This window comes from Nothobranchius furzeri, chromosome 2, assembly GCF_043380555.1.
Source record: "Nothobranchius furzeri strain GRZ-AD chromosome 2, NfurGRZ-RIMD1, whole genome shotgun sequence".
NCBI classification, from domain to species: Eukaryota; Metazoa; Chordata; class Actinopteri; order Cyprinodontiformes; family Nothobranchiidae; genus Nothobranchius; species Nothobranchius furzeri.
The window spans coordinates 66906169-66925703 of NC_091742.1; positions in this window are offsets into that span (position 1 = coordinate 66906169).

Genomic DNA, 19535 nt, shown 5'->3' on the forward strand with positions numbered 1-19535 from the left:
CTCTTCTCTTGTCTCTCACTTAATACAAGTGTTACATAATTCTTGCAATAAAAAGTTCCAATCTTCAGGTTAAAATAACCCAACTGTCCGTAAGATTGATTTCATATTTACTATGGAATCTTATGTCTCACGAGTCCTTAATTAGATATAAATTAACTCTTTTACATAATGGTGAGCAATTGCCAGATTTTTGTACATTGTTGACACTTTATGCTAAGTCTGAGACATATTTAAACAGTGAAAACACTTAAAAATTATAAACTTGATGTTTCTGTTTGAAAACAGGACGATCTCGTAATCCACCACTAGAGAGCAGCATCTCCATTTAAAGAAAAGGGGGTGTGACACCAGTCATCCTCCAACAGGAGGCGCTGTTTCATCTCAAATCATCTCAGGCTTAGACAGCCATTTTGAGTTTCATACACGGGTGATATCTGAAGGATATTTCCTGCTTCTTCAAGGTGAATGCTGTATTTTTTATGTCTTTTCTGAGTGTTTCGTGACACTGTACTATTTTCTGTAACGGAGATAAAAGAGCTCCTCCACCGGAAGTTCGCTTCCCCTGATTGCCGATTTGATCACCGGAAAATCAGCCCGTTGAGCTGACTAGCACTAGTTGCTAATAGTCTGATAAGCTTTTAAAACGGAAGAGCGTCATTGCAACACGAAGTGCATACGCTACTAGTCCGGAATATTAACACGAACGCTCACGAACTTTTGGGTTACTCGGACTGGTCCATTCTAACAGAATAGACCTTCAGAGCCTGTTTAGCGACAGGCCCCACTAGCTTAGCACAGCCAGCTGCTAACTAGTAGATTCGGTTTAGACGGTCGGTAGACGCATTCCGACAACCTGTCAAGCCGTCTGACACAGCGTTCTTGTGTCTTAAAATCTGCTACGCCTACGGGTAAAACTCCGACACCGTTAGAGTAGTTTTAAGCGGTGTTTTTTTTGCACCTTGGTGTTAAAAAACTTTCCGGTGACGTCATCCAGACTCACCGCCATTTTAGAGTGGAGTGGAGCGAACACACGGGTGACGTCAGCACCCCCGCCCGTACCAACCATCGGCGCACTGCCGCCATCTAGCGAGCATTTCTGTTCATCACATTCTCTTTGGTGAAAAGCATCATTGCTGATTAAAAACATGTCAGAAGGGGAACAATTGAGTCTTCCCTCAGTGGGTAGACAAGTTATTGATGCTGTAGAATCTTGTGTAGGTCATACCAGTCTGACTTATCATGGTTATGATGAAGGTTTGCAGAACTGTTCAACTACTGAGCTTATTACGTCCCCCGGCTCTCTAGGAGAGATGAGGAGGGGAGTAATAAAAGTGGTGTGTGGATTAAATAATAACAAAGTGCAGTGTCGCTAAAAAACAAGGAATTTATTACAAAATGAATACTTACAACCTTAAAAGAAATATCTATATACAAAACACAAAGGAGCTTATCTACAAAACGAAGGGAAGAACAGAAAACACCAACCCAAAAGGGGATGGGAATAAACAACCGAGACTAAAAAGAGCGAGGGTTATGCAAAGTCAAAATCTAAAGCCGGTCCGAAGTCAAGTTACCAAATAGTCAAATCCTAAATCCAAATTCCAAAAACCGAGGGCACCAAAGACTAACTATTACAAATTTAACCAAGAGAGCAAATGAGGAGAAGAGAATAGCTTAAACTCCAGAAGAGTCTAAACTATCCTGTACCTTCTCACTGAATGAGGGCAAGAGGGCAGCTTTTAACAGCTGATCCATGATTGTGAATAATCATAAACACCTGTTCACCTGTTCTAAGGAGCAGCATGTCGCGGCCCTTACGCGCCGGTTCTATTTTCTACGCGCGACGCCTCTGAAACAGGTCAAGTTCGACATTTTTGAGGAAGGAAAGACAGGAAATCGGACACGGAAACGGAGTGAAGCTCCCGAGATTTTCAGAGTAAAGAAACGCACTGCCTTCCGGTTGCTTTACTTTAAAAAAAAGTTACTAACTGTGTGGCCCGGTGAGAAGTTATCACCTAGCTAGTGGTCTCCTTTGTTTTTCAGGTCCGTATTGGCGATTATAAAATGGACAGAACATAAAACACAAACCTTTTGGAGCCATGTTGTAGTTTTCTCCTGCTTGTTGTTGTGTTTATTGACAAAGTCACTCGTGTGACTTCTTGCTCGGTCGGTGACAGCTGCTTCCCTGCTGCTTTGCGTCTCGTGGGAAGGGCAGGGGCGGATTAAGGACTGAAGAAGATCCAGGGTTTAACACACACACACACACACACACACACACGCACGCACGCGCGTGCACACTCACATGTGACACGCACTAGTCAGCATCATATATATTTGTCTTGTACCACATAATTTTTAATCTGAAGCTACATATTCAGGGCAGAGTATTGTTCCTGTTAGTGTTTAGTGTGAGATGATAGTAAATATTCCCTTTCTTTCTCCATCAACTTTACCTGATAGTAAGCTAACTTTAGGCAAACCAGCAGCACAACAGATGTTTTCAAATAAGACTCACAAACCTGAGTCAACATTAGTATCATCAAAGCTGGGGTTCTGTCGCGGTACTTTTGGTCTAAAAAACGTCCTTATGTCCATCTTCACACATGCGTTTCAGGCAGAGTGTAGAAGAAACCAGGCACTGCAGAAGAAGCCGGCTGCTGAAGGGCTTCTTCTTCAGTGGTGGAGGCTCAGGCAGGCTGTATACAAACTACTGCCAGCTGCTCCCTCTCTGTTGGACTTTGGTACTGCATGTTACTTCCACGTTTGAGATCCGGGGCTTTTCATTAAAGATTCGGGGCTTGAGCCCAAGTAGCCGAGCCTAACGCCGCCCCTGGGGAAGGGCCAAGCAGCAGCTTACGCGAGCAAGATGTGCTGCTGCAGTAACGTGCTGCTGACGGCTCCGGTGGAAAGAAGGGGTAATACTTTGCTGAAGCACCTTTTGATTTTATTACAGCACTCAGTCTTTTAGAGTATAAGTCCATTTGCATGGCACATTTTAACTTTGGAAGATGTGCCCACTCTTCTTTGCAGAAATACTTTAAGTCTGTCAGATTGCAAGGGCATCTCCCGTGTACAGCCCTCTTCAGATCATCGGATTCAGGTCTGGGTTCTGGCTGGGCCATTCCAAAACTTTAATCTTCTTCTGGTGAAGCCATTCCTTTGTTGATTTTGATGCATGCTTTGAGTCATTGTCATGCTGAAAGATGAAGTTCCTCCTCATGTTCAGCTTTTTAGCAGAAGCCTGAAGGTTTTGTGCCAATATTGACTGGTAATCGGAACTGTTCCTAAATCCCTCTATCTAAACAAAGGCCTGAAGTAAAACAGCCCCAAATCATGATGCTGCCACCGCCATGCTTCACTGTGGGTATGGGATTCTTTTGGTGATGTGCATTATTATTTTTGTGCCAAACATTTTTTGGAATTCTGGCCATTAGGTTACATCATGGTTTTATCAGACCATTACACTTTTTTCCACATGCTTTTGGGAGACTTCTGATGTGTTTTGCTAAATGTAGCCTGGCTTGAATGTTTTTATCCATCCATCCATCCATCCATTTTCTTCTCCGTATCCAGAGTCAGGTCACAGCGGCAGCAGCCTATGTCGAGAGGTCCAGACTTCCCTCTCCCCAGCCACTTGGGCCAGCTCTTCAAGGAGAATCCCAAGATGTTCCCTGGATTGGTGAGAGACATAGTCCCTCCAAAGGTGTCCTGAGTCTCCCTGTCCCCTATCTCTAAGGGAGAGCCCAGCCACCCTACCGAGAAAACTCTTTACGGCCGATTGCATCCGTGATCTTGCTCTTTCAGTCACTACCCAAAGCTTGTGACCATAGGTGAGGGTAAGAACATAGATAAACCAGTAAATCGAGAGCTTCACCTTCTGGCTCAGCTCTCTCTTCTTCACAACAGATTGGTACAATACACGCATCACTACAGATGCAGCGCCAATCCATCTATTGATCTCATACTCCATCTTTCCCTCACTCGTGAACAAGATCCTGAGATACTTAAACTCCCCCACTTGGGGAAGGACCTCATCCATGACCCTGAGAAGGCATTCTACCCTTTTCCGAATCAAGACCATGTTCAGAGGAGCTGATTTTCATTCCAGCTACTTCATACTCAGCTGCGAACCACTCCAGTGAAAGCCGAAGATCACATTCTGATGAAGCCAACAGGACCACATCATCTGCAAAAAGCAGATACCTGATCCTCAGGCCACCAAAACGGATGCCCTCAACACATTGACAACACCTAGAAATCCTGTCCATAAAAGTTATGAACAGAATTGGTGACAAAGGGCAGCCCTGGCGCAGTCCAACTCACTGTGAACGAGTCCGACTTACTGACAGCAATGCGGACCAAGCTCAGACACCGTCATACAGGGACCTAACAGGCCGTATCAGAGGGCCTGGTACCCCACACTCCAGAAGTACCCCCCACAGTGCCCCCTGAGGGATGTGGTTGAACACCTTCTCCAAATCCAAAAAACACATGTAGATTGGGTGGGCAAACTACCACGCACCTTCTAAGGGTAATGAGCTGGTCCAGTGTTCCACGGCCAGGACAAAAACCACGTTGTTCCTCCTGAATCTGAGGTTTGACAATACGATGAACCCTCCTCTCCAGAACCCCTGAATAGACCTTACCAGGAAGGCTCAGGAGTGTGATTCCCAGTAAGTGGAACACATCCTGCAGTCCCCCTTTTTAAACAGAGGGACCACCACCCCGGTCTACCAGTCCAGTTGAACTGCCCCCAATGTCCACGCGATATTGCAGAGCCACGTCAGCCAGCACAGCCCTACAACATCCAGGGGTCTCATTTATCAAAAATTGCGTAGAATCCTTACTAAAACCATACTTAAGCTCAGCAAAAAAAAAAAATTACTTATGCCAAGTAGGTTTGTGATCTATCAAACAAAGAGTACGCACAGCTGCACGCAATCTCCGCTTCATAAATCAGAGACTAATGAGAAAGGTTCTCAGCTGCTTTTTAGTCACATTAAGCTCTCACCACGCCCACTTACTGCCATAAATGGTCAATGCAAAGTGCCTTGTGGATCTCATGCATATACATAAGCCGGCTGTTGCAGCGCTCCACCAATGACGATGGCGACCGTAGATCAAGGCAGATCAAGGAAGCGCAATTTCACAGAAGCAGAAATTGAGGTAGTTGTGGGTGAAATGGAATACCGAAAGGAAGTGCTTTTTGGAGTTCACAGCAGTAGGATAACAAATAAGAGAAAACCCTCAGAGTGGCACAGCATTGCTGAAGCCCTCAATGCTGTGAGTTCATCAGAGAGATCTGTGGCGGACATTAAAAAGAAATGGTCAGATCTGAAGGTGGAGGTAAAAAAAAGATGTTTTGCCACCGCCAGAGTGTGTCGGAATGTAGATCGGCACCTGGAGCACCGTCCCAGGATGTGGACAAGCGGTCAAGTGTGGAGGATTGTGGGTTGCACTCTCCTCCCCAATGTGAGAGGTGCAATTTTGGTGCTGGTCCCCCTGTGTCTTGTTAGGGCCTTGGGCTGAGGAGGGCGTGACATGTCCAAGGAGCAGAGCTGTGCCAGGGGGCTGAGGAGAGACTGGCGGTGCATGCAGCAGCCAGCGGGCGAGGGGACGATGCTGGAGCCATGATAGCAGCACAGATGGGTTGCTGCAGGAGGTCAACTTTGTGCCTGACAGCCAAAGGACAAGGTGGAGCAGACTGGGTCCCAGCTACGTGGGTCAACACGGTCAGCTGGAGCCAAGAGGTGGCTCCTTGTACTAGACACTGTCCCACCCCTGGTGATGCACAGGATGTTCTAGACTGTTTTTAAGACTGCTTTTATGTTTTTACTTCAGCCTTAGAAGACTGTAACTTTTAGCATTGTCCTTGCTCCTCCCAATTAATTATGTTTTAGTCTTCAGTGGTTCTACTGCCTGTTCTTTGGACCATGAGTCGCTTGTTTCCCCCTCATATCCAGAACCCGCAGCTGTTGGTCGGTTGCTGCGGGGAGACATGCATATAATAAATTGTGTGCGGTATTACATTGCACATTACATTCTATAACTTTTCTTGCATTGTTAACATTATATTGTTTACCCTACTGCATATTGGATCACGTATTGTATATAGTACTGCATATTGTATTGTATATCATATTCTGTATATTGCAATTCATAATGTGCATATTCTACTTAATCAATCCAAAATTTACAACAAGGTGCAGAAAAAGAGTAAAGTCAGAGTTTGGTACAATTTAATTCAGTTTATTTTAATAGCACCAAAATCACGACATGAGTCGTCTCAAGGCACTTCACAAAGTTAATATTCCAATACAGTTCAGTTCATTAAGCCAATCAGTAAAAAGTTTCCTATATGAGGAACCCAGCAGGTTGCATCGAGACACTGACTCATCAGCATTCAAATGAAATGAAACATTACGGAGCCCAAGGGGAGCATATGTAGAGAAATAAGACTGGGACCAACAGGGAACCCTGAGGCACCCCAGAGTACAGTGGAACAGAAACTGATAACCGATCTAAGTCAATTAATTTCTGAACCCTTAATCCTGGGCATCATCGTGAGGAGCCTGTATCTGTTTATCTCTAGCAGTCACCAGTTAAGAGGCGGAGAACACCCTGGACAAGTCTCCTGTCCACCACAGTGACATAAAACATTATTAAATACAGGTGATTTTTTTAAAAGAAAAAAAGCAAAGCTAAACAAATTAAATTTTGACTTCTTTCCTGTAGCTAGATTAGCATTAAGACTTGGATAACACACACAAATAAAAATAAACTGAAATAGACTTTAGTCATGTTTAGAAAAATCACAAAACCTTTAAAGTAATCACGGTGTTTGTGAAAATAAATTACTCAGTACATGTTAAGATGATTTATATTTGTCACAAATGAAAAAAAGGTTCCTGAATCCTCTCTACTACGTGCTTGTTTGTACTTTCATTTAAGCGAATGCCAACCAAGGTCACGAACTGACAGAGGAGATAATAAAAAAACATAAATAACAGATGAAAATAAAGAAAACAATGTAATCTTCCTGCTGATCTGTAACAGATTCACCACGTCTCGGTTGTTTCTGTTGCAGCAAGTGGAGTTTATGTGAAAGATAGTCTGCAGGAAAAGGACTGCAGAGATGGATCGGTGGGTTTCAAAATCTGTTGGTGCCTCCAAACAAATCTCATTCTTTAAAGAAACGTGTTGCTCACGTGGTTTATTTTCTTGTTCATATTCCAGTTAATTCCTCCCATGAAATGTCTGATGCTGATTTAGACAGAAACAAAATCCAATGACACATTCAGGAACCAGGCTGAACGGCATCCACGTGAGCTAACCTTCTAATGCCCCAGCCTCTCTCCGCTGCTCTCGTGTTTCTTTTAATCTCAGTTGCAACTCACATCTGATCTGTTTGCAGATACCAGTTGCTACCAGAGACAATGTTTAACAATTTCCAAGCTGTTATTGTCTGTCGCTGAAAGCCTACAACATTTTCCCATAACACCCTGAGTCAGATGCAGAACTCTGATGTCTCTCCTTGTTCATCTGATAGCTTCACCTCCTGTTTCCTTTGGTATTCGTTTTGGTGTCAACGGTCTCCTGCACTTCTTAATGGTCTTGGGAGATATTTGAGATTGTTTCAGTGGAACCTGGTAAGTGTGTAAGTGAGTACATTTTATTTATGAAATAGCTCTGTCAGTGCGCCCCAGGGCAGCTGTGGCTACATCGTAGCTCATCACCATCAGTGTGTGAATGTGTGTGTGAATGGATGAATGATACACTGTAGTGTAAAGCGCTTTGGAGTCCTCACTCTGAGAGGCGCTATACAAGTGTGGGTCATTTATTATTTATTATTTTATCATTTATAAAGCACTCCTCACAGAAAGAGAATCAAAAAGTCCTTCATGTAGATCAAAAACAAAACAAACAGGTAAACAGGTCAGCCGAACTAAACTGATTGGACGCTCACTTTCCAGAAGTGACGAGAACGCGGGAGTGGTTTTCTGACATGACCATCATCACAGAGCAACACGGGTACCACCGTAAAACAGGACAGTAAATAAGCTGTGCTGCAGCATTGTTGTCCATTCAGCCATTGTGCATGTTCTGTTTCAATTACCATGTTTCAGGTACCATGACAAAGTGAGAACTAATGCTAAGTATAGATGTGTGTCGGTTTTGGGAGTGAAGTTATGGAATGGACTTAATGATGAACTGAAGATGTGTTATTCTTTGTCTTTTTTCAAGAAAAATTAAAAAAATTGCATCTTACAAAGTTATAGAAACTTAGTTTGATGTCTAACCTTGTGTTAATTTGATTTCTTGATTTATCATTGTTTTTCTTTAAATGTTATGCATCTTATCTATCAGCCTTGGTTAAGGATTTGATTATCTCTGTGGGAGTTAAGGATAGGCTAATTATAAGCCACTAGGCTTCAACCTTTTCCTTTTTTCGGTTGCTTGATTACTTTTATGTGAAATTGATAAATTGTTGTTGTTGACCCAATAAAAAAATATCTATCTATCTATCTATCTATCTATCTATCTATCTATCTATCTATCTATCTATCTATCTATCTATCTATCTATCTATCTATCTATCTATCTATCTATCTATCTATCTATCTATCTATCATCTATCTATCTATCTATCATCTATCTATCTATCTATCTATCTATCTATCTATCTATCATCTATCTATCTATCTATCTATCTATCTATCTATCTATCTATCTATCTATCTATCTATCTATCTATCATCTATCTATCTATCTATCTATCACCATTCTTTCGTTCTTTTTTAAACACAGAAACAGTTTTGTTTACCTGTTTGTAGCTACGGTTTCGCCGACAGCTGCCGGCTTCTTCAGGCTGACGCTGATGGTGGCGCGTCACTTCCTTCTCCGTTTATCTGCGGGCAGCAGAGGACGTTGTCGCCCTCTACTGCCCGCTCTCCCCTCTCCGACGATGCAGTCCCATGCGTGGTCCAGCGTGTAAACTCTGTCGTCCCTGTTCATGGTCCCACATCCACGTCTCCTTATCTCGATTGCTTCCTTGATCCATCTTTTGTATTTTTGTTGTTCGGTGGTTATGATCCATGTGTTGTCCCAGTCCATTATATGGTTTTCTCTTAAGCAATGATCTGTTACGGCTGACTTTTTTATTGTACTTTCTGCTTCTTCTTTTGCTGCTCTTGTGTGTTTACGATTTGCCTCTTTCTCGCACTCCTTTCTGTGTTCTATTGTCCGTGTGTTGAGTTGGCGTCCGGTTTCTCCTATGTATGTTTTATTGCATATTTTGCATGGGATTTCGTAGATGACTCCACATTTTTGTCCAGCTGATATTTTGTCTTTTGGGTGTACTAGTCTGTTTCTAACTGTTGTGTATGGCTTTGTTGGTGTGTTTATGTTGTGTTTTTTCACTGTTGCTCTTATTTTTTCTGTTATGCCTCTGATGTATGGTAGGGTAATCACTGGTTTTGGTTCTTGTCTTTCTGGGTTTCTGGTTCTTTTTTTGGGTTGTTCTTTGCTTTCTGTTTTTGTTTGTTGTTTTCCTTTGTTTATCGCCCATGTCGGGTATGCGCAGGTCTTTAAAGCGTATTGTATGTGTTTGTCCTCTTGTTTACGGTCTCTTTCTTCTGTTATTATGTTTGCTCGGTGATATAATGTTCTGATTACTGACATTTTGTGTATGGTGGGGTGTTCTGATGTCGGAGAGGGGAGAGCGGGCAGTAGAGGGCGACAACGTCCTCTGCTGCCTGCAGATAAACGGAGAAGGAAGTGACGCGCCACCATCAGCGTCAGCCTGAAGAAGCCGGCAGCTGTCGGCGAAACTGTAGCTACAAACAGGTAAACAAAACTGTTTCTGTGTTTAAAAAAGAACGAAAGCATGGATTTAGAAAGACACAGCAAGAACACACCTAAGATATCTATCTATCTATCTATCTATCTATCTATCTATCTATCTATCTATCTATCTATCTATCTATCTATCTATCTATCTATCTATCTATCTATCTATCTATCTATCTATCTATCTATCTAATTCTGTCTTCTTCCCTCCAGCTGGCGTTTGTTTACTGCTTGTGTTGTTCATTGGCATATAAAGAGGATGGATATACCCCGCCCATTGCTCTGTGGGGGGTAGGTTTGAAGCCAAATGGGAGGTTCCCACCAGTGCCATTTTGACCGTGTCACACATCTTGGCACGCCAAGACAATCCAATGGGAAGCTGATAGCCGAGTTGTTACAGTCCCGGTGTAGCTACTAGCTAACTTAGCTAACCCAAAGAGCTAAGAATGAGCTCTGGGGTAGCCCACCCACACGGCCACCTGGCTTCCTTGTGAGGCTGTCATGCTGTGTAGCTTTCATATAGACTGTTAAAACACAAGCAGAGCCTCAGACCGCTGCCATCGGAGCTGAGGGCCCTGGCCACTTATGTGAAGTAATGTTCTGCCTCAGTTGGAGATCAGCGGGAGATTAGCTTCATGCTAACTCAAGCTAATGGAGGTTTCTTGGGAGCTATTAGCGAGAGAAACATGGCAAAGAAACTCAACCAATAACAGCCCCACCAACACGTTATATTTCAACCCATATTTGAGCAAGCAGCGAAATAAATTACAGAAAAATAATTTTACTTACTAATAAAAATGAAGCAAATACTGCTTGGATTATCTGTTAAGCCGGGCGTACACTGTGCAACTTTTTCACTTTTTTGAGCCGATTTTACACTCATGCGAGAATCTACAAGATCGGGGCGAGTTGTCGTGTAGTATACAGGGGGTTACTAGAGGCGATTAACACCACGTGACCAGCTACCAATCAGCAATCGTGAGCTTGCACGGACTTCTGGAGTGTTTGATATTTTGCTCGTTCCTCGTGAGGGTTGAAGCGGCGCTGCAAGCAGCTGCAACCCAAAAAGTACCAGAACCGCTCACGGCGCATGCGCAATCATGCGTCAGCACTGCTCACCTACTATGTCCCTAATAACACATGTTGTTCATTTTAATTTCTACACATATTTTACACACAATGACAAGGATTGTCATGCGTGTTTGTCGTGTTCATGTCAAATTAAATTGATCACAAAGCACAGATTTACTTTCTTTATTTCGTTTTCCTCATCCAACACCCATAAATCCCTGTCTGTCCACCTGCAGCACTCCTGAAGGACAACAGGCAAAACAAGACAAAAAAGTCTGACATGTTGTGTAAAAACTGCTATTTTAGCATATATTTTAGGTCCGACGTGTTGCCACCAGACGTACAGTGTGAGCAGTCAGGTCGCATCCGAGAACTGGGTCATACAGTGCGAGCACATGACTCGTGAGATCGGCCCTGCGAGGAAGTCGTACAGTTTGAGCTGAAGCTGAGTGCTACGAGTGAAAAAGTCGCACAGTGTCCGCCCAGCTTTAGTGCAGTCGATAACCACAGCTTGCCCTCTTTGTCCAAATAATTCCATGATTAACATCCAAACAGAAACACAAAGAGAACACAACTAAGGCTCAGAGTGGAAATGGCTGAACATCTATTAATGTGAGGCCGAGGTTGAGGCCTTTCTCTGAGGCTAGCTCCTAGCACTGGCTCTGGCAAGGCTCTGATGCTCATTATTTATTTTAAGCATTTAATTGAACAGAAGAGTTACATAAAATTCTTATTAATGTAAACTAGATCTCTTAAACCTAAAATGGTTTTTTGAACCAGGCTGTAAACATGTTTACCGTAAATCGTCTAATACGGGCCGGTATTCAATTAAAGGCCGGGTCTCCAATTTTGGCCGGTGTCGGAGTCGGCGGAGGTGAATAATGGCCGGTCTCTTATTGTGGCCGGGTGGAATGTGGTAACAAGCAAGTACGGGGGCGGTTGTGTCATCGTCTCACTTTTGATTTGCCAGTGATAGACCGCGAGGGTAACTTTAACCGTGCGGAGACGAAGAGGAGGCGAAATTTTGATATCAAGTTCAAAGAGAACGTGCTGATTATGCTGCAGAACACTCTGGGGAGCAGTAGCAGGGGTTGTATGAACTAGTCAACTTCACTATGACATTTTATGCCTGTCATCGACTAGTCGCTGTCAAGTGATAATGACCGGCAAGATGCAGCCCTCGGAAAAGACAGCAGCCTGCTGTCAGCAGGTGACAAGCTCCTGCGCTCGGGGGGGAGGGGGGGCAACGCGCTGTGCCAGAGCATACTGACACGCGATCGTTCATGTCGGTTCATTTCCTTTAATGTTTTCTGTCTTTTATTGGCGCCTGATGTGTTTTGCTGCATGCTGTGGAGAGGGGCACATCACCTTGTCCTCCGGTGACGCACAGATCACTGATGCGGCCGCCAAGCAGGGAGCGCTCCGCTGTTTTCGCGGTCGGTAAATCTGCCTCCTGAGCACGGCCACAGTAACAATCAGGTGTCGCCACCTCAAAAACTAATTTAACACGCGATCGTTCATATCAGTTCATTTCCTGTAATGTTTTCTGTCTTTTATTTGCGCCTGATGCATTTCGCTGTGGATCGGGGCGCATCACCTTGTCCTCTGACGCACTGATCACTGATACGGCCGCCAAGCAGCGAGCACTCCGCTGTTTTTGCGGTCGGTAGATCTTTTAGAACTGCAGTTCAAAGGTAACTCATAAGGTGAATATGAACCCAGGTAGCAGTTTTTCTTTAGGACTGAGAGGAGATGCAGGAAGATAAGAAACAGGCAGGACAGAAAAATAGTCAAATAAAAACAAGTTAGTTTTTGTACCTGGTGGTTGCAACAAACAGACGCCATTGAAGGTAATCAGAAGTGAGGAACAGAAAATGAAATAATTATTTTAATGTTTAGAGCAGCAGGAACTCCGAGAGGCTGCAGGCGCATCAGTGAGTTTGCGGCCGCTGCGCAGGGGGAGGGGGGAGAGGGCTGAAGCAGAAACTACCGTTGTTAAAAGAAATGTGTTTAACTTTGAAAATGTGGGCGCAATTTTAATTGTCAAAAACTCCAGCGAACCATTAGTTCATTTTGCTCAAATAGAAATAGAGGCCTGCCTCTAATATTGGCCCTCCTTCCAATAAAGGCCTGGAGCTTGATGAGCTTGAGTCAAATACAGGCCCGGGCCTGTATTAGAGGATTTACGGTATTTCTGCTGTGAAATTGGCATTTTTGACATAGGAGTCAATGGGAACTTCCTCTGTTTTGGTGCCAGCCCCTAGTGGATGAGGGTGGAACTGCAATTTTTGCTACTTCTGTGTTGGCTTCATAAGATTCAGACCAAAATGGCCCCTTGGTGTTGCTATAAGCTAACAAGAAGAATGCCGACATGAAAAGGCAGACCGAAAGTTATTTTAGAGGTCGGTTTTTTTTAAAATGTGCATGTGAACTAGGACTTCCAGCTGAACTGGACTGACTCAGATAATGGTCACATGTAACTGCGCTAAGTGTAGTATTGTGGATTTGCGGAAAAAAAATGTGTTCTTTAGAAAAGTGCCATGAAGAACAATTTTATAGATTACGACAGACATTAACAGTTTGTTGTAGCAGTGGAACCTATAGATAAGGATTTCCAAAAACATTTTTTGTATTACGGAAATTTTGTTCAAGAAAAAAAAAACTGGTCTGTCAGATTTATCACACACCTGTTTTTACTACATTGGCAGTGAAAAGTGGCAGTTGGTTGGCTTAGTGGTAAAATGGCTGACTTCCTATACCAGAGGGTAAGTGTCACATTTGACCAGTCCCTGTTGGAAGCAGTGAGCTGCAGCAGTGGCTACGCTCGGGAACTATTTGGTGGTCTAACACCCTAATCCCACCCCTTAAAGCTGAGTGTCAAACAAGAAAGTACTGGATTCTATTTTTAAAATATTTGGTATGACCCGACCAGGATTTGAACCCTAGGCCACTGAGAACCTAGGTTTGCCTCCCTATAATATAATTATTGTAATGTTCTTATTTCTTATTTCTAACATTTGATGATCTTTTTTTTGCACCAGGTACCATGACAATTTCCTAATTTTGTGATTTCTCGCATATATGTAAATAAAGCATTTCAGATTCATATTCAATTGGGTCTTACTGGTTAGAAAAGGGGGTGTGAAGGTCTAATTACATAAACAATCCCAAACTATTTTATAAGCACAGTCATGGAAGTGTTATGGTACTATGGCTGTTTCTGCTGCCTCTCGAATCACCTTTTTTTTTTTTTTTTGCTAAAAAGAACAGTTGAGACATTGATGTCATTGGGATTGTCCTGATTTGATCTTAGAGACTTTTCCTGCAAACCCCCCAAAAAATTCTCTGAAGCCTCTCCCATTAGGACGACGACAGATCTTTGCAGTCAGCACTCTATAAACAAAGCACTGGAGGTCTGATTCAAACGTGCATAAGGAATGACAGATCAAACTGGCTTTGTGACATGACAGCAATGAAATCAGTCTGCTTGGATTGTTTGAAAAAGAGTTAAACATCACCTCTCTAAAAGTCCAGTCTATGCATATTCATCTATCAGAGTTTGATGGTAGTAATGGACTTACATTAATGCATTATTTCTGCATTTTATTCAAACATCTATCTTTTTTATGGGTAATCATGCACTTTGAAGGCAAACTCTTTAATGGACAGCTGCGCACTTCTACCACTGAGTTTTGCCTTGTTGACCTGAAAGCTCCCCTTGTAAGTGTATCATTGAAGAAAGAAGCTTCACTGACAAGGAACACTCTTGAGTCAGTCCTCGCCACTTTACTCAGTGAAGGTTGCATTCACCAGCACCCAACTAGATCCTCTTAAGGCTCCACAACACCCCCTACTCCAAGGGAAAACTCCTTAAAATGTTTCAAAGCACCCACTAGCTCTTCTGCTTCCAGCCCGTATGTTAAAAGTGAACCTCCATTTCCTTCTGCCATAGGTGTTGATGCAGATGTAATATGCATGATTAAAAACAGACGTAGGCGCACACACAAGCACACCCACCCACCCACGCCCACACGCATACAAGCACAAGCAAACACTGACCATTGTTCATTGGCACTGAAGCATCAGTGGGCTAAGTGAGGGGCCCTGATGGATACCTACCAGGCTCAGACCACCAATAAAGGTTTGAGAGGAGGAGACACAAAGTCAATAGGATGCTTGAAGATAGGAGAAGATAGCAGAGTCCAGGAGAGGAAAGGAAATAAAGAAGAAGTAGTTGTTATACCCTGTATTTGATTGCACAGGTGTGTATATTTCCTATTGTATTCCTAGTTATTATTGTGGGAAAGAAATCCCAAACTCTGAAACCAACCTCAGAAGATCTGTTGTTTTTACTGAGTGCTAAAAAAGCTGCTTTATAATATAATCTTTCAAAAACCAGCTAGAGTTTTCATTTAAAAATGAAGAAAGCTATTTTTTTCTAGAACAACTCTCAGACGTTTCAGTCTGAATTTTCACACCTTGAAGTGAGGTTTTAGTGCTATCTCCAGACAGCTGTGTCAGAGTGTCTCTGTAAGGATGCAAAGGTGTTAACTTCTGCCTCGGGCTATGTAAACAGAGACGCCAAGTCCAAAAGCGCCAGACAACATCCCCTGGCACACAAATAAAAAAAATATTAATAAAAAAAATGAGGAAACTGTCTCTAAAGCTCCAATAAAAGAAAAGTTCTCTATCCACCCCCTTTGAGACCACATTACTGGTACTCAAACGAGTGTTAAAGTGTCATTGACATAAAGGGAGAAGGCTTTGCAAAAAAAAAGCAAATAACTTCATTTAAATATGCAAAACAAACAATTAAAACATCCTTGGTGGCCGTTCCGCCGACAGCAGAGAAGTGAAGGCTACTGTGGCACTTAAACCAGTGTGAAATGACAGATGAGAGAGCAAACACACGAAAGGTCGAGAACCTTTGCATACTAAGAGAGGAGAGTTTGTTGTAACTTGAGTGCTGCTTGTCAGAGACAATGCTGCTGTTTTTAAAGCTAAAGTCCCTGAAAGGTTTCTGTGAGAATCTTTTCTCATATTTTTATGGGTTTTGCAATAAAACAGAAAACTGCAGCACTTGTAGGATAAATGTGATATTATGACAAACTTGTGCTATTATCAAAAAAATAAATAATAAAAAACCAAGATAGCATTTCTGGATGATTTCTTCTTACTGCTGCACCCCCCATCCACCATCTCACTGACAGTGAGACACATAATCAGGTTTTGTGAGATTTGTGCCCAGATTAGCAGCCACCTTCCCCTCAGATAAGAAGCTGCTCTGATAAAGCCTGTCCTGGGAGGCACACGGCTGTGATGAAACACCATATCTGACACCAACAGATCTGTTAAGAACACAATTAAGACACTGTCTAGTCATATCTACCTTCACTTATCCCCGCTGATCTCTCTGCTCTTGGATTTGGGATGCGGTAGAAAAATTCTGACTAAAGCTATAATCCATGACAAACTGGAACTGGACAAAGTAAGGTCTTTTCTAAACATTTCCTCGATCCATACAGCTTTAGATGTCAGTCATTCATGGTGTGTTTACTTCTATCTCTCTTTTTTCCCCACAAGCATTGGTTGTTTCGTTCAAATTTAGGAGCATTTTCATGTTGGTGCAAAAATCACTCTCGAGTGTTTCCTCATAATATGCCTCAAAGTTCTCTTAAAGAGATGAAGGACACCAGCATGCTGCTTGTATAATGTGGCAAGGTGGAGAAACAAGGGCCCGGGCAGGATTTGATCCCCAGGCTCCTGGGTGACAGTCTTGCGGGCTAACCAGTCAGCCAAAGGGATATCTCCTTGGCCAAGTAGCCAGGGCACATGATCAATCGAGATACCGTGACAGGACACTCACCCTGTCACAATAAGAAAACCACATGGAGCCATTTTTCAACACAGGGTTCAATTTTGGCAACAGAGCAAACTTTACTGAGTTTGACAAAAGCTTGGTTTTACAACTTACATGCACACATCATTGCAGGAAGTTTGAGTCACAGCTCTTCCTTGTGGTGGCTAAAAGATACTGCAACTTAACTCAACAGTTACATTGCACAAACTGCTAATGCATCTGGGGCTAAAAGACAGAGATGAGGTAATGACGTAATTTCGGCGCGCGGAGCTGTGCGGACCTCGCGGACGCGTCAAGCATGAACCAACCTTAACTCAGGGTGACGATGGTGGAGGAGTTAAGTAAGTGTTGCAGTCTTTGTGTCCTTGAGCAAGACACTAAGCCCACGTTGCCTGCTAGCGGTGGTCGGAGGGAATGTAGTGCACTCCAGGGCAGCTGTGGTTACAATATAGCTCACCACCAAGGTGTGATCGCGTGTGTGTATTGGTGAATAACTGGTTCACTCAGTTGTAAAGAACCTTGGGGTGGGAGGGGGGGGGGGGGTTGGGTTGTAAAACCCAATAAGGTGCTAAATAAATACAGGGCATTCAGCATTAACCATTCAACTGTGGCTCCTTCAGATGTGTGCTTGAGTTCCCCTGGTGTAGAGTAAATAACTTAATCACCACTTGCTTATGAGCACATCAGCACTGCAGCAACATTAGCCCCTGCAGAGGAAAGTCATGAGTCATTTATTCAAATGTCAATAATAATTTTTGTGATTGTTTATGAACATACTCGTAAAAACCATGGAGATAATTAACAGAAAGGTGTGTTATTTTATATTAGTGTTAGGTGCTCACACACTTTGCAGTTTCTTTCAACTGCGATATAACTGTGTTTAGTAATACTGCCAGAGTTCAGCACAAATGTAAAAAGTGATCATTTTTATGTTTATGTGAACATTAATTTTATTGTCTGCGTGAGCATGCGATAAGGACGAACACCTTCAGAAACTAGTTTTATGAATAAAAAATAAAGAAAACTATCTGAAAACATCTAAATGTTTCTTTGCATTGTAAACTTTTATTCATAACACATAACTTTCACTCAACTTCTGGTTTCATATCTCTTGAGCTGGTGGTGGTCGGAGGGACCGGTGGCGCCAGTGCTCGGCAGCCTCGCCTCTGTCAGTGCGCCCCAGGGCAGCTGTGGCTACACTGTAGCTCATCCCCACCAGTGTGTGAATGTGTGTGTGAATGGGTGAATGACTGATTGTGTTGTAAAGCGCCTTGGGGGGTTCCAGGACTCTAGAAGGCGCTATATCAAATACAGGCCATTTACCATTTGAGCCGGCCTTTTACTGAGCTGTAACTGTTGGTGATGAGATTTGTTTCAAAAACGTCCCAAAATGTTCTCCAGGTTTCTTGACTTCCATGCATTAGTTGCAGTCGCTAGTATTAAGTACATTTCTAACAGGTTCAGAAAATTGTACAACACAGTTTTTACCAAAGTCACACTTGTGTCTTATTGGTCCGTCCCCCCAACCACCCGCTCACATTTGTTTTATTGAATCACAACCTCTAATTTCATCTTTACGCGAGCGAGTCTTGCAGTGCTTCGGATGTTGCTTGTGTTTTTGCTCCAAACGAGGCATGATGTGTTGCTTTTTGAAATCTTTTAGCCTCATCAGGCAGGCTTTATTGAAGTGATTTATTAATTCTACAGATCTGGAAATAAAAAAACTGTTGTAAATAGCATTTTAGCTCCACTTTATTAAGTCAAACAGGGACCAGACCACCGCTCTGAAGGTGCAAGTGCGGTATTTTTGGCCATAGAGGACGGTGGGGTCCGAGTTACATTTCATTAACCCTGTAAAGGGTCATTTTAGCACATACTGGTTCAAGAAAATGATATAAAAATATGAAAACTTTGCATTGTATGTGTTTAATTCCACTTAAAGTTTTCCACACTTTCTTGCAATTTTGCATCTCTGACCATCTCCAGCAATCTCCAGCCTAGACACTGTGATACTAGCCTGATCCCTTTTAGTGACTCACATTAACCCCATATCGATGACTCAGAACTGTCTCAGGCTTTCCTCTGTAGACGATGACGGCTCCCCAAGAGCATACAAATGTGTTTTGTGGTTAAAAAAAAAACTCCCAGATTGGATCAGCTGAATGTGTCTGGATAAACTTGCAGCTACAAATCCAAACAACAAATTCCCGTTTACAGTGGATGAAATGATTAAAAACAGCACGGGTGTTTACGTTAGAGTCTGCATTGCTGGTATGTATTTATGTTTTGGACTTAGCATTCTGCAGTGGTGGGTGAATTTTTGTGCAGCTGGAGTGACTCTTTAGTAACCACTATCTGTTAGAGCCCAACAGAACAGCACTTATCAAAAGCATCCTCTGTATGAATCTTTATCGTGATGCATTTTTTTCGCCTTTCAATAACAAATTCCTCAGAATTCAGCAAAAATGTGTTTGCATATTGCGGCTGTGCGTTCAGCGGGTGCAGGAGGAGGTCTGTCACTCACTACAGAATGACAGCTCCATGTAAGAAGAAAATGCACAGAGACGTTTTAGTTTCAAATAAAAAAAAACTACTTCTGCTCCCATCAGCGATGCCTGTACGAGCCCTCTGGTAACGTCTTACGTCTGCATCAAATCACAAGAAATTTCCCTTGCCTCTGTTCTGTAACAGATCTCTCTCAAAGACGGCCCTCGGGGAATCATTATCTCACTAAAACACCACAAAGGGACTCACT